The 16,698-nt window shown below is 40.0% G+C and overlaps 1 long non-coding RNA gene across 1 annotated transcript; it reads left to right on the top strand.

Annotated features, from left to right (window-relative positions):
* The first annotated feature begins 597 nt into the window (after positions 1-597).
* Positions 598-13,721, top strand: LOC125908762 (uncharacterized). The gene is made up of 3 exons (XR_007453430.1): positions 598-1,059; positions 2,526-2,677; positions 12,791-13,721. It is a non-coding gene; the product is annotated as an uncharacterized LOC125908762 (long non-coding RNA).
* The last annotated feature ends 2,977 nt before the right edge of the window (positions 13,722-16,698 follow it).

A 16,698-nucleotide genomic window follows, 5' to 3' on the forward strand; every position in this document is an offset into this window, starting at 1 on the left:
TTTACTAGGTCTATTCCAGATTTTTGAAAAATCGAAGTAAACTCCAAAGGTCACAAAGATGTTGCCTTGTAGTGTTCTCCTGACTGGGGTACAACTGGAAGTGCAGTGAGATGGGCACTTTGGGGTTCGTGTTAGAGGGAAGGGGACCTTCCCTTAGCAGCTTTGAGGCGGGGACCCGGGAAAGTGGAACTGTGCCGGCCAGGAGTTTAGACGGAGAGAGTGCAAGGCAGGTGCAATGGGAGGGCTCATGTTCTCCCACGCAGTGCTCTTTCTCGCTGTTTGGTGGTGGCGATGGGGGCTCCCTCATTCTCTGTTCACTGGCCGTGCTAGCACATCTCCTTCCTTTTGCCCTTGAAACTGGCATTAAATGATTCCAGGCGTGTGCGTTTGAGAAAGCCAGCGCAATATCCTATTAATCCGCTGAGCCACTTCAACAACTTGAAACTGATCAGAGCATGGCTGATGACCGCGTTGGTCAGTTGGCAAGAGCTTTACGCGAAGGCCGTGGGAGTCAATCCATTTAAGGGATCTTCCCTTCTGTGGTCACCCAGACCACCTCTGCCCAACAGCTCGGCGGCCTCCGCGTGGCCCATTGTTGCCATCCTTCCGGGACGCGGGGGCAGTTTGGGGGCGAGGGAGATGGTTGCCTTCTTCTCCCTCCAGGGAGCAACGTCCCTTCATAAGGATTCTTTTTTCCCAGCAAGCAAAGATGACCTAGAAATTTGATAGTGCGAGAGTTACAAACTATACTTTCTCAAGGGAGAAATATTACCTTATAGAAACCAGCTTTTATCCTGCTGAGAACCTGTACTGTGCTGCGGGGATTGTCTCTTATTACAGCTGTGAGAGCCGGGGGAAGCACGTACAGCTCTCTTCCGCACACCGAAAAGACTGCTGGAATCGCGGATGACCCTGAAAAGAAACTGCAGTGTCACTTACGGGGGGGAGGTGGGGAAAGACAAAAATACCAACGTAAGCCAGTACATTCCGCGTGCAGATTGAGCCTGAATACTCTTAGGCACACCAGGAGGAAACTTCTCAAGGTTTCGAAACTTCTAGGTGACGGTGGAGTTCTTGCATTATTTGGCATTATAAATGTCCTTCGAGTCCATGCAGTCCCGTAAGAACAACAAATGGTTATGGGGATTTTCGTATGTAATCTGCAGGGGAGCTAAAGCCCTTTGTATGCCATTTCTCAATGAAAACAATCTCTTATCGTATAAAATTCATTAGAGAAGATTGAGAAATAATTTTATAACAAAAAGGTATTCAATCAGTCTGTTAAATAATACTCAGCGAGCACTTACCATGCTCGGGCACTGTAGAAGGGATGGGATTATGTACTGTAGACATGGTCCCTGCCCTCATGACGCTTACACTTTAGTGGGCAGGATGGGTACAGAGCAAGTGACCTGAGTGAGCCATGCCTAACAAATGTCTGGTTAGACTTTACTTTTTTAAAGCTTTATTTATTCAGAGAGAGAGAGAGAGAGAGAGAGAGAGAGAGACAGCACGAATAGGGGAGGGGCAGAGAGACAGGGAGAGAGGGAGAAACCCAAGCAGGCTCCACCATTCACTGCAGAGCCAGGCATGGGACTCCAACCCACGAACCATGAGATCATGACCTGAGCCGAAACCAAGAGTCAGATGCTCAACCCCCTGAGCCACCCTGGTGCTCCCGTCTGGTTAGACTTTACAGTCTCCTAGCTCAGAAGTAACTAAGGACATCTCTTTGTAAGATTTAGACATGGAGTATACTAGAAAGAATGCAATCTTAAAAATACTCATGTTACCTCCTTTCCTACTAAGCTGCCTTTTGCTCGGGTAGGAAGTTGGATGATATTTATTTCTTCGTAGGGAATCTCAAGTTCTCATTCTTACACAACACAATACAGTGAACTTGTCCTGTGTCTTCAGAGGCTGTTGCTTTCTTTTTTGGCTTTTCAGACATATTTATTCCCACATCTTCCCCAAATCTGGTTTTTTTTTCCAAAAGTTTTATTTATTTATTAAAGTAATCTCTATCACCCAACATGGGGCTTGAACCCATGACCCTGAGATTAAGAGTTGCATGCTCCACCAGCTGAGCCAGCCAGGCGCCCCTCCACATCCATTTTTACTGTATGATTTTCGTTCTCATTTTTGAAAACTATGTATAACTAACTATACAGGTTAAACTAGGAACCCCCAAGTATCTGTCTGTCTCAGTCAGAGATACAAGACCTAACTTCCTAAATAATGATAAATGTTCACATTGGCAAACTTGGGCAATATCTATTTGTACCAAAACTATGAGTAGGAACATTTTTTCTTGAATTTTAGAATTTTATTGTTTAAGTTTAATTACAGATCTTTTCAAATATACACGGAAGTGGTGAGGACAGTCTACGAACTCCTGTGCCCTCATCATTGAGCTTCAATCACTTTGTCAGTTTTATTTCATCAATGTAACTTCCTCCACCACACATAGACGCTTTTTAAAATTTATTTCTGGAGTATTTATTTATTCATTTATTTATTTTTAGGTAATCTCTACACCCAAGGTGGGGCTAGAACTCATGACTCTGAGATCAAGAGTCACATGTTCTACCAGCTGCCAGGCACCCTGCGCTCTGAAGTCTTTAAAATCAAATTTCAGACAGAATGTCACAAATACTTCACTATTCACATCTAATAGGTAAGGAGACTTTAAATATAACAGGCCATTTCTACAACTAACAAAATTAACAAAAATTCTTTGGTATTGGATAACACGACCCCTAACCAAGTTCCCCTGACTGATCTAAAAAATGACTTTTTATTGGTTATTCAAATCAGAAACCAAAAATGGAATGTACAGCATACTTCGCTGTTATATTTCTCAATTTTCTTTTAATCTGTAGTGCATCCCTTTCCCTTTTATTCTTACCATTTAGATTTTTGAAAGGACCAGGTCACTGACCCTGTTGATTTCCCCAAATTCTGGACTTGGCTCTTAGCTTCTTCCTGGCACTGTTCAGCTTATTCTTCTATCCCCCCCATCTTCTGTAAACGAGTACATCTGTAAGCTCAATTAAATTTACATTTGTCCTTCCCTCCCTCCCTCCCTTTTTCCCTCCCTTTCCTTCCTTCCTCCCTTGGCAAGAATATTTATGGGTGGTGCTAGGTACCTCCTACTGCACTACCTCAAGAGACACTTGGTATGTAGTTTCCCCCTTTTTGTGATGCTGAGGTTAATCTGAGGGCCCAAGTTTTCTCAGACAGATACTTCCATCTCGGTCAGGTTTTAGAATTACATTGTTATGTAATATAATAGCATAATGAAACACATTGGGGGGATTTTTATCTTTTATTATCTAAAATAGTGAAAATGATATCGTTTCAAAGATTAGGTTGAACTCAGCTATAAAATCATATGAATATATTTTTTAAATGATAGAGCTTCAGCTGTAAAGTCACCTGACAGTTTTTTTAAAAAACCAGTAGATCTTCTGGCCACCTGGGTGGCTAAGTCAGTTAAGCGTCTGACTCTTGATTTTGGCTCAGGTCATGATCTCACAGTTCATGAGTTTGAGCCCCAAGTCGGGCTCTGTGCCGACAGCATGGAGCCTGCTTGGGATTCTGTCTCTCCCTCTTTCTGCCCTCCACCCCAAAATAAAGAAATAAACTTAAAAAAATAAAAACAAAAACTAATAAATCTTCAATCACCTTTGTAATCTTTTTTTTTAATTTTTTTTAATGTTTATTTTATTATTTTTGAGACAGAGAGAGACAGAGCATGAACGGGGGAGGGGCAGAGAGAGAGGGAGACACAGAATCGGAAGCAGGCTCCAGGCTCTGAGCCATCAGCCCAGAGCCCGACACGGGGCTCGAACTCAGGGACCGCGAGATTGTGACCTGAGCCGAAGTTGGACGCTTAACCGACTGAGCCACCCAGGCACCCCACCTTTGTAATCTTTTATATGGTGATTATTCTTTTCAAGTTTTTCATTATGTCTTGGGTCAATTTTGTAATTTATTTTGTTATTAAATCATCTGTTTCTTCCAGATTATCAAACTGTTGCCACAGGGTTTCCCAATGTACATCCCTTTAATTATTTTCATCTCTTTTATATTTGTGATTGTGAACTTATTCTTAATCTTGCATATTTCCTATTTTTCTTACTCCAGTAATAATTTACTGATTTTATTGCTCTTGTCATAACATCATTTTTTCTTCTTCTTCTAGTTTTCTGTTTTCTATTTTATCAATTTTATGTTTTGTCTTTTTAAATCCCTACTGCATACTTTCTTTGATTTATTTTATTTCTTTTTACTAATTATTTAGATGAATATATTAATTTGCTAGGGCCTCTATAACAAAATAGAGTGGGTGGCTGAAACAGCAGAAATGTATGCTCTTACTTTCTCAGTTCTGGAGGCCAGGAGTCCAAGATCAAGATGTTGGCAGGTTTGATTTCTTCCAGGACCTCTCTCCTTGGCTTCTCATCATGGCCTCACAAGGTCTTTTGCAGCGTGTATGGCTCCCTTGTGTCTCTTTGTATGTCCAAATTTCTTCTTCTTATAGGGACTCCAGTCATATTGGATTAGAGCCCACCCTTTTGACCTCACTGTACCCAATGACCTCTTTCTTTTTTAAATAATTTATTGTCATGTTAGCTAACATACAGTGTATAGAGTGTAGTCTTGGCTTCGAGAGTAGATTCCTGTGATTCATCCCCTACATACAACACCCATTGTAAAGTCCCTATCTCCAATACAGTATGGGGGTTAGGACTTCAACATATGAATTTTGGGTGGATGCAATTCAGGCCATAACAGTGAGTTTAAATTATTTTCAATTTTCTTCAAATATGAAAGAATTTGAGGCTGTGTGTTTTTCTCTGAATATAATTAAGCTGTTTTAATATAAAGTATGTAATGTGAATTACGCTTTCCATGCTTTCTAGATAGCACGCAATGTCAGTTTTAAATTTCTTTGATTTGGAGGCTATTTAGGTAAATATTTCTTAACTTCCAAACTTTAAGATGATTTTAGTCATTAGTTTGTTATTTCTTTGTAATTTTCTTGTGGTCTGTGAATACTCTTACCTAAGTTTTAAGGATTTTTTCTTTTGTAGTCAAATGTATCATCATTTTTACACATTTTATAATCATAAAAAATACATACTCTGTATTGGCAGGATACAAATTGTATGCAATTTTAGTAAGTCAACTTTATTGCTTTTATTATTTAATTTCTCTGTGTCTTTACTTATCCTTTTGTGTATCTTTCCCCTTCTAAAAGTGACATTTTTTTAATTGCAACTCTAACAATGAAATATTATTCAACCTTGAAAGAAAGGAAATTCTGACATATGTTACAACGTGGATTAACTTTAAAGACATTATGCTGAGTGAAATAAGCAAGGAGAAAGAGGGGAAAGAGGGGAAAAAGGGGAGAGAGGGAGAGGAAGAGGAAGGCTTATTACTAAGTTTATTATTCCCACAATGGTAAGCTTTTTATTAAAGGGACCATGCCCAAATTTCAGAATTAGTTTATGTTCTGAATAACATTGGTGGTTATTTGCCTTCTTGTTCATTTATGTGTCTGGCTGTGACTTTAGATAAAGAAATGGATCACCCACATGATGAAGTACAATAAAAAGAATGTTATTAAAAAGTCCAAGAGAGCAGTCTAGATTTTGTTTTCTCTTTAAGAGTCACAGATTTTGCCTAAGACCATAAAAGTATACACATTAGCTTTCTACATGGGAACCTAAACAAAATATTGAATTTTTTAAAAATCTTAGAGCTTTAAAATTTCTGTAAAGATCCTGGTTTTCCCATTTCTGGAAAAATTATATTGTTAAAAATTATTTGGAAAGACTCAGACTTTGTGCAATTTTACTGTAATGAATGGAAAATTAAATATAATTTTGCACTGCAATTGACTTTGACAATGAATAAGATATATTTTACCCCATAATATCTGTATTGAGCTTTTTATTTCTATTTCTTATACTGATTGACTACTTTTTCTATTTTGAGGGAGTTTATTATTTATAAATTTTTTTTTCAACGTTTTTTTATTTATTTTTGGGACAGAGAGAGACAGAGCATGAACGGGGGAGGGGCAGAGAGAGAGGGAGACACAGAATCGGAAACAGGCTCCAGGCTCCGAGCCATCAGCCCAGAGCCTGACGCGGGGCTCGAACTCACGGACCGCGAGATCGTGACCTGGCTGAAGTCGGACGCTTAACCGACTGCGCCACCCAGGCGCCCCGAGGGAGTTTATTATTTAAAGAAATATATGGATATACTCTACTCTTAAGTTTAGATCATATTCCATGAAAAAATATGTACAGTAGAATTCAGAAATCCAGAGGAGATAATGCCAGTAGCCAGGATATTTTTAATTCATATGCTTGCAGATATTATGCAGTTCCTAAGATTTGGGGAAAGCTTAAAGCAAGCCAACATTAAGAAACAAGTGTTGGGGTACCCAGAGTAAGGATTGATTGGATTGTGCTCTACACAGACATATATTGTCTGGCATATTAGGAAATTCTTTGCTACTAGATCATGTTTAAACAAACATTTATTTTAGCAAAAGTTTACATCGGGGTTGTGCAAACTTTTCTATAAAGAGCAAAATGGTATCTATTTTAGGCTTTGTAGGGCCATATGACCTTTGTTGCAACTACTGAACTCTATCATTGTGGTGGAAAAGCAGCCATAGACAATACATAAATAAGTGAACATGGCTGTGTTCCAATAAAACTTTTATTTATAAAAACAGGTAGGAAAAAAAAAAAAAAACAGGTAGCAGACCAGATTTGATCCCCATCCCATAGTCTGCTAATCTCTGACTGAGGTGATCATTTGTCAATTACTAAAACTGAACAAGGCAACTTTGGGGAGTATCTCTTCCTCCTATGAAAATTTCAAGAACCTTTTCAGTCCATCTCTTCATCAGCTTAATGCTTTTAATTTTATACCTATGAATAGTTTAGACTTATTTCAGCTGCCATGTAAAAATGTATTAGCCCTGGCAGTAGAATGTTTGGAAATGCATATAACAGTTTTACTGGGGCTAATTAGAAATCCTCCGAATGCTGGCACAATGGCAGGCAAGCAGTGCTTCTTTCTTTAGAGAAAGTTTTAGGCTGACTTTTATCTCCTGGGGCCCCACTTTTAAGTTTCTGAGTTTTATTAATTCCAGTCCTTTCCTTTTATTTCCGCAGCCCTAGCCGTGGTCACTGCTTCCTGCAGTTGCTATGTCAGTGAGAGCATACAGTTCTCTCAACTCTCTCTTTTTTAGCCTGTTTAGTTACCAAATTGATAATTTTGTATAGCCAACAATTCTTTGGATTAATTTCTCTGCGTTCAAATACTGATGTGGTTTGTCTCCTAAGTGGACCATGGATGACACATCTGAAATGAAACTCAATTCAGTTATTAGAAAATGATTAACTATTTTTGGAACAAATTGGGTATATTAAAAAATCATAAAAATATAATTTATAACATATAAAAATATATAAATCAAATATAAATTTTGTGAAAGCGAAATACAGATCAAATATTTCCAATTAGTGTCCAAGTTTAGATGTACTATAAATGTAAAAAGAATATAAACTATGTCCTCAATAATTTTTATAGTGATAACATGTTAAAATGATAACATTTTGAATATATTAGGTTAAATAAAATATACTGTTAAAATTGCTTTCATCTTTCCTTTTTACTTTTTTAATGTGGCTACTAGAAAATTTTAAATTACGTATTTGGCTCTCTTTTATTTTAACTGGACAGTGCTGTTCTAGGTTTTTTTTTCCTACATTATTATCATGTTTTACATGAGGATTAGAATCCAAGGGAGGGCAAAAGGACTGCCAGAAGATTGAGAGAGGAAGAAAGGGAAATTTTTTTATCTTCATTTTTAAATACACCTTCAGGTCAAAATGCTTGAGCCTGGTTTTCAAGAATAAATTACATTTCAACATATTACAGGGGGCCATCCAAATTTTCCTTTTGTACAATAATTTAATTCCATTTGATATTGTTTGCAATATCTGAGCCATTGGCTAGAGTTCCCTTAAATATTTTTCAATTAAATAGATTAATTCTGCAACAGGATTAGACTGTATAGGCCTTTGGCAAAAGAAAAAAATTTTTTTTTCTGTTCAACATTTTTTAAAAGTATATCCTGGTTTGTAAGAAAAAAAATTCATACTTTCAATGTAACAAACCCAAATATATACATGACATAAGTACTGTGATCAAGCCGGATTCATTACTAATCATTCCACTAAAGAAATGAATTTAAATTTTGAGTAGAATTTCAATAGCTTTTTTGTTAGTTTATTTATTTAGAGAAAGTGGGAGAGGGGCAGAGAGAGAGAGAGAGACAGAGAGAAAACCTCCCAGCAGGCTCTGCACTGTCAGCGCAGAGCCCCAAGTTAGGCTCCAGCTCATGCTTGGTGAGATCATGACCTGAGCCAAAACCAAGAGTCAGACACTTATTCAACTGAACCATCCAGGCGCCCCTGAAGAGCTTTCAACACAGAAGTCAGTGGTGTCAAACATAATCAGTTTAGAGCCTCAAGTAGTATGTTACCTCACAAGTCAGGGTGTGACCCTGAAAATGGGGTTTTAACTGGAACTCAGCATTTTCTCCTGGAATTTGGGACTGAGACCTAGCCTTTCCAAACCAGGTGTGAACCAGTAAGACTGAGCTGAATGCTGTCTTCGTCAAGTGTCGTTCTTGTTGGTCCACAATCTTTCTTTCTATTGGGAACTGCTCTTGCTCTTTCCCTTGGTTCTGGAGGTAGAGTTATCAGATAAAATACAGAATGCCTAGATAAATTTGAATTGCAGATAAGTGAAGAATAATAAATAAATGGAGCAATCTTATCTGCCAATCAGAATGTCCACCTGGCTTCATATAGGTGGGTACATGACCCAGAACTGACCAATCACAGCATCCCTAATCCCCCTGTTCACACTGATTGGTCTAATGCATAAGCTTTGTCCCAGGTGGGGCCAATCAGAACCTCTCCATGTGATTTGATACAAAGAGGCTGGGGAAGTGATGGTCTCTTTTCCATGTTGGTTGCATGCTGCAAGGATGTGAGCCTTGTGGGCAACCGCTGTGATTCCTACCATTTGAACACAGCCCGCCTGTAGTAAGAGAATAGAAGGGTAACTAAGAAGAATCAAGAGATAAAGACAGATGGGCGTACTCTGACAACTGTTTGGAGGTATTCTTGGTGTTTTCTGCCAAGGTTTGATAGTGATTAAGTGCTCATTCCCTACCTATATTAAACTAACCCAATTGCAAGTTCTTACCGTATACTATGTGTTAAATTAAGCCGGCAGCTGGGCCACAATGCCATGGTAAACATTTGTCTTCTTATGTGTTTGGCATTCTTTCTCTAGAGTTCATTGGGCAGGATGGTGGCGTCCAGCTGTGATACAGATCAGAGCACCTCTTCTCTGATAGCAAATATAGGGCACTGTTGCCACGAACACTTTGAAAGCACGGACCCGGGTTTCTTTTCCTTTTAAAGAGTACTTACAAGAAGGCAGGGTGTTTTTTATTTCCAACTACAACTCCAGCACTATTCCATTCATTTTCTGAGATGGCTCTGTCCTTAATTAGGCAGCGCTTGCCAACATTAATTTTGTGGGCATCTGTTTCTAGGATCGTCAAGGCACAAGGCTTCTAGTATTGCCTTCAGAGAATAAAGTGGCCCCCTCACTCTGTCCATGGAAGTGCAGTGTGGTGGGAAAAGGTTTGAAGGCAGGACTGGCTGCTTAATCTGTGGGACCCAATACAAATATATATATGTAGTCCCTTCAAAGATGCTTAAGAATTTCAAGATGGCAACAGCAGGGCACTAAACAAGCACTGAGTCCTTCTAAGCACAGGGTTGAAGACCTATGTGGCCAGCCCAACCTGAGGGTCATATTTTTTTTTTAATTTTTTTTTTAACGTTTATTTATTTTTGAGACAGAGAGAGACAGAGCATGAACAGGGGAGGGTCAGAGAGAGGGAGACACAGAATCTGAAACAGGCTCCAGGCTCTGAGCTGTCAGCACAGAGCCCGACGCGGGGCTCGAACTCACGAACTGTGAGATCATGACCTGAGCCGAAGTTGGCGCTTAACCAACTGAGCCACCCAGGCGCCCCCTGAGGGTCATATTTAATCTCTTGATGCCTTAATGTCCCCATCTGTAAAATGGAAGGCAAAATTGGCTGTGTGCTATAACAAATATTAAATGAGTTATTTGTTAAACTTGTGAAGCTCCAGGCACACAATGGTTCTCAGTAAACTAAGTAACTACTGTCCTGACTCCATTGTATGTGGAAGCCAAGAGTGAGGTCTCTGGAGTCAGTCCGACATAGACTCAAAACCTGGCTAGATGGATTCCTGTGGCCAATTACCTAGTGACTCGAAAGCTGGGATTCCTTACTTACAAAGAGGAGATAATACATTCAAGTACTTATAAACGGTTATTTTGAGGATTAAGTGAAATAATGCATTTAAAGCATTTAGCACAGTTCCTGGCACACAGGGCTCACTAAAATGCTAGCTATTATGGCTCTGTGCCCTGCCCTATGCTGGATATTTTGCATATACTATCTCATTTCAACACCTGCAAGCTTACATATTGTTACCTTCAGTAGATTTAGACTGGGGAGGTGGAGTGCATTTCAACTGTTACTATGTGGGAGTCTAGAGTTGAGATTCCGGGTCTCTCTCATTCTGAAAACTAGGCAAACTGCCTTTGGCTCTGTAGTCCTTCTTGCCATTCATTCTCAAATCCTCAATATGGGTCTGCCTTCCTGGAGCTGCCAGGGATGAGGGACATAGCACACATGAGGGAGTTTTTAAAGATTCATATATTTGAGGGGCGCCTGGGTGGCTCGGTCGGTTAAGCATCCGACCTCAGCTCAGGTCATGATCTCCTGGTTTGTGAGTTTGAGCCCCATGTCGGGTTCTGTGCTGCCAGCTCAGAGCCTGGAACCTTCTTCCGATTCTGTGTCTCCCTCTCTCTCCCTGACCCTCCCCCACTCACACTCTGTCTCTCAAAAATGAATACACGTTAAAAAATATATATATATTTGAAAGGCCCTTGTAAGATGCTTCTGTATGCATCTGTCTGTCTTAGTCTCCACCTATCTATCTTATGAAAAGCCAAGAAGGGCTGGCCACAAAAGCACTGACAGATGTAACCAGACATGAATACTTGGGGACGGGTTTGAGACTTCGAGATACTCATCAAACTTCAGCCAGAGCTGGGTTTGTTTACTCCCAATTATACGTTCTTCATTTGGGTGTTTCTGAAACAATACTATGAAGGGCCTTTTATGTTGTTTTTCTCCACTGAGCAATTATCGTTTTCCTTTTGAATGCATGCTGCTATTTCCTCTGCAGGGCCGAGGTGGTGCCGGCCACATCCCAGCATACAGCCCCGGCAGAAAAGCAGTTAAAATTGCACTTGAACCTCTGCTTGTTCACTCTGTTTTCTAACTAGCAGGGGTGTTGCAGTTTGATTTTGCTTTCATCCTGGCGTTAGAATTTGACCCTAAATTCAGAGCCTAAAGAAAGTGGGCGGGTGTGGAGATGCATTTGCCTTGGCTTAGCCGGCCCTGCAGCCCCAGAAGTATTTTTGTAGCCCTGAAAACTAACTCGAGGCCTGCTTTGGAATGTCCAGATGATCAATACTTCCAGGGACTTTTAATAGATTGGGGTTTTTCTCTTGCTCTGAAATGGGTTAAAATATAAGGTGGGGGGCAGAAGAGTTCAAATAAATTTGCTATTTGCATTTTTAGTTAATTAAATGGCAAGCTTTTTTGTTAAATGCCTGCTGTAAACCTGGCACTGTACTAGGATTGGAGAAGAGGCTGGACCTAAATGTCTCGTCGCTAAATTACAGAATTATAGAATAAGCAAAGTTACCTTTTGTTTATTTCTCTTTCTCCTTTCAGTGCCTCTTGCTTCCTGCCTCTCAAACAGCTTTTCTTCCTCCTAATTTCCTCCACAGTAGATATTCTGAGAGGTTAGTAAATGACTTGTGTTTAAAAGCACGGTTCAGTGAGTTTAGAAAAAGCTACATAATAATAAAAACAGTTTTTATCAGGGCGCCTGGCTGACTCAGCCAGTAGAGCATGCAACTCTTGATTTTAGGGCTGTAAGTTTGAGCCCCGTGTCGGATATAGAGACTGCCTAAAATAAAATCTTTAAAAAAACACAATCTTTGTGGACTGCTTCTGTGTTGCTGAGGTGCTAGGTGCTTTATATTCATTACTTCATTTAATTCTCCCACTAAACCTATGAGTTAGGGGCTCCTGTGATCCTCATTTTGTCTAAGTTACACAACCGGTGGGTGACAGAGAGTCATTCCTCTTCACCGGACAGTTTCCTGTTTATTTTTTTTAATGTTTACTTATTTTTGAGCGAGAGAGAGTGCAACAAGGGAAGGGCAGAGAGAGAGGGGGACAGAGGATCTGAAGCAGGCACCTCTCTCACAGCAGAGAGACCGATGCCAGGCTAGAACTCTCAGACCACAAGATCATGACCTGAACTGAAGTCGGGCACTTAACTGACTGAGCCACCCAGTTGCTCCCCTGCCCCCCAGGCAGTTTCCTTAATGAGTCAGCCATTCTCACCTCCACCAAACCCAACCTAAATAGGTTTCTTCACTGCAGGAGTTCTCAGAGCCTTTAGTATGCTATAGTGCCTGTGAGTCTCCAACATGAGAAGGTAATAGACTGTGGCTCTCTTACTTATTTGTCTCCCTCTCTTATTTTTTTTTTCAGGGAGGATCTTGAGAGATTGGAGTTTGGCAAAACACATTTTGGGAAATATTGGCCAAGATATTTGTATTTTAGTTAACAACTTGGAAGAAGAGAACAACTTCAGGAGTGATTCTAATAGTGTTTCAGAGACCCACAAAATAAAAAAAAAGGGGGGGGGAAGAGTAAATATGAGGGCTTGCGGTTGCCTCTAAATCACACTGTGTACCTTCTCAACAGTTCTTCTTGCTTATAAGACAGGTGGGCTTTTTGAACTTTGCTTTTCTGTTATTAAAGAAACTAGACACAACAGTGGTCTTCTAAGGATGAGTTAAGTTGTATGGTAGAACACATTTAAAAGGTTTGAAAGTGAAAAATGGTTAGTCACAGTCATAAAGTTCAACCAAGTTGCTGAGTCCTTACTGTGTCAAACACTGCGTTCTGCTGGGCTACCAATAGAGGCAAATGAAGATACCCAGCCTGTTCTCCAGCACAGGAAGATATGCCGTTCCCAAGGCACTTTTGTTTGCGGGTGACAGACTTAAACTAGTACAAATAAAGAGCAGTTTATTGTAAAGATCTGGTGCTTGCAGAATCCAAGGATAGGATTTAAAGCTGAGTTGGCATTTTGGCTCCTGGTAGGTCCTCAGGAATGACGTCTATGCTGTGTTTCTGGGGCTGCAGGATCTTTGGCTTCTATTCATCTCACATGTCACAAAACATGGCCACCACTCCCACATCCACACATGGCCTTCCAGTGCTGGCAAATACTCTTCATCTCTTGATTCAAATTCACAAGATAAAAAATTTGACTGGCTCTCCTTGGTTAGATGTCTAGCTCTAGTCATTAGCTGTGGCCATGAGGTAGGCTCATGCAATTTATGGCCCCTCCAAGCAAAGACCGTGCCAAAAGAGGCAAAGATAGCTATGTCTGCTATAAGTACTTAAAGAAACAAGGCAGTAATATTGAGAATTAGCGAAAAATAAGTTTATTTTTTTCTCATTTGATTCTGTGTTTACGAGTCTTCATAGGAGATAGCATTTCAGTTCATCTAGAAGTATATCATGAATATGGTTAGTCTGTTAAATGAAAGATAAGGCTTCATATCATTTACAATTATTAATCACTCTGGGACCTTTAAGGCATATCCTACACCTGGGATTCAGAGTTTATTTAGTTTTAGGGAGTTTTAAATGATAAATATCTACACTGGTATTGAGTATAATCCCTAACTAGATCGTGGGAGAGTTTCTTTGGATTCTTCCACTAAAGTGCAGAAATCTAGAGTATTGGAAGGAATTTAAGATATACCAAACTAAATTGGTCTTTAAGAATGATCTTGTGGGGTGCCTGGGTGGCTCAGTCGGTTAAGCGTCCAACTTCGGCTCAGGTCATGATCTCGCGGTCTGTGGGTTCAAGCCCCACGTCGGGCTCTGGGCTGACAGCTCAGAGCCTGGAGCCTGCTTCAGATTCTGTGTCTCCCTCTCTCTCTGACCCTCCCCCATTCATGCTCTGTCTCTGTCTCAAAAATAAATAAACGTTAAAAAAATTAAAAAAAAAAAAAAAAAAGAATGATCTTGTGACCAGGTGTTTTCCAGAAGTTGTTGGTCAATGTTCAGAGAAGTCAGGAAGACCAATGGCCCAATACTATCTAAGCCTCCCAGAATGGGAGGTGTGATAGCAGCATCCTCAGCCTAGTTGTAACCAACTGGTCTACCCTATATTCCCATGTGATATGATGGGAGCATTCCACTAATGTAATACAAATCTTTATTAAGAAAAGTCAGTAGAGAAGTAGACACTATTTTACTGCTGGATGACATCTTTGACTCTAGTTCTTTTGTTGTATCCAAGCAGGTCACTCCAAAGTGGAACAGGGAAAAACCACAATAAGGATCTGTTTTAGCTTTCTAGGGAAGAGAGTATTCTAATTAATAGCTCTATTTGAAATAGACTTCAGCAGTTTCCTGTTCAACCTTGGGTGGAGTTGATAAGCTAAGCGAAAGAAGTCTAGCATTGTATGGAATGTGTATATGTATATGGTAAAACAGCGGAAGCAGAAAGAGCAGCAGTAACAGAGGACTTTTTTTTTTTTTTTTTTTTTTTTGATGTTAGGGCAACAAACTTCTATACTATAACTGGTCATCCAGCAATTCACGGGAGTCAGTAAAGCCCTGTGACCTCTGGACAACTACAGACAGTGCCCCGGCAAAAGATGTTAACTGCTTGCCTGGGACAGCAAGGGACTAAGCAGAGGACAATGCAGGTCAGGACAGAAAAGGACAAAGCAGATGAGAACAGGAGAAACAGCGGGGTGGGACTCAGTTGTATGTGGCTATAGATCCACCCTCTAGAGAAGGAGAATTCGTATTGAAACAAGACCGTTGTCCATCTAACTGAGTAATTCTGTGTATAAATTCCTCTATGGTGTTATTCAGGTATTTTCCAATAGTTTATTTGTAAAGGAACCTCATTCAGATTTCATTACAGCAGCACACGTGTGCTGCGGTGACCTTACTTGTGCCACTCAGGCACAGCTTAAATAGGGCATCCTATTAGAAATGAAATTATAGTACAAACCGCTATCCGGGTTGATGGAGGGACTACAGCTCTAGGCACTGATAGGGAGAATCAAACTGACAGCAAAGAAGGTAAGATTGGCCATGTGTGCAACAAAAGAATTCACAGGAGGGGCCACCGGCTGGCTCAGTCGGTAGAGCATGAAAGTCTTGATCTCGGGGTTGTGAGTTTCAGCCCACGTTGGGCATAGAGTTTATTTTTTAAAAATGCATGGCATAAGCGCATTATAATAATTACATCTGATTCTGAGGGTATGCATATAACTTACTTTATAAACATTTAGAGATCATTTATAACATGTCAGGACCTTTTTGTAATGTTTCACATGTATCAGTTTACTTAATTCTTACTACAACCCTATGAACTAGGTGCTACTATTATTCTATTTTTTTTTTATATAAATGCTATTTTTTAAAGAATTTTTTCATTTATTTATTTTGACAGAGAGAGAGAGATGGGGTGCATGCAGGGAGGGGCAGAGAGAGAGGGGAAACGGGAGAGAGAGAGACAGAGAGACAGAGAGAGAGAATCCCAAGCAGGCTCTGCCCTGTCTGCGAGGAGCCCTATGTAGGGCTAAAACTCATAAACCATGAGATCATGAAGTGAGCCGAAATCAAGAGGCAGATGCTTAACTGACTGAGCCACCCAGGCCCCCTATCTTCTTTTCAATTGGACTAAAAAACAGAAACAAGAATGGCTCAGTAATTTGCCTAAGTTTGTACAGCTAGTAAATGGTGGAACCAGGATTCAAGTCTAAGCAGTCTGACTCCAGAGCACAATCTTCTGTGTCTCATTTCAATTGGAAAGTCAGTCTTTATTTTTCTGGAGGTCTTTCTCTAGCTTCTAGGTGTTTGAGGCAATCTACCAGAACTCATCCTAGACAAGGAAGAAGAGTCATGATGAGGAAAGAAGGTGAGAACCCTTTTCTCATGGAGTTTACATACTAGTGGAGAAATTAGACTGTAAACAAATAAACAAGTACATATATAGTAGGTTGAGTAGTGATAAGTGCTATGAAGAAAAATAAAATATGGCAAGAAACTAAGACTAATGGACAGATGGTACTGCCTTAGAGTGGTTAGGAAAGGCCTGTCAACATTTGAGCAGAACCTTTAATGACACATCCTCTTACCTAATGAATAGTTCCTATAACAGAACTTATCTTTTGTATTCTGGAACAGATGTAAGCACTTGTCAGGTTCATGAAAAATATGTAGAGCTAGTAAGGCACATGATATGATATCTGCTATACAGATATCATATCCTTCTACCAAAAGATAACAAGAACACTACCAAAAAAAGGGGCGGAGGGAATAATGGATCACCATCCTTCATAAACATAAAGCAAATA

This window comes from Panthera uncia (genome assembly GCF_023721935.1).
Source record: "Panthera uncia isolate 11264 chromosome B3 unlocalized genomic scaffold, Puncia_PCG_1.0 HiC_scaffold_1, whole genome shotgun sequence".
NCBI classification, from domain to species: domain Eukaryota; kingdom Metazoa; phylum Chordata; class Mammalia; order Carnivora; family Felidae; genus Panthera; species Panthera uncia.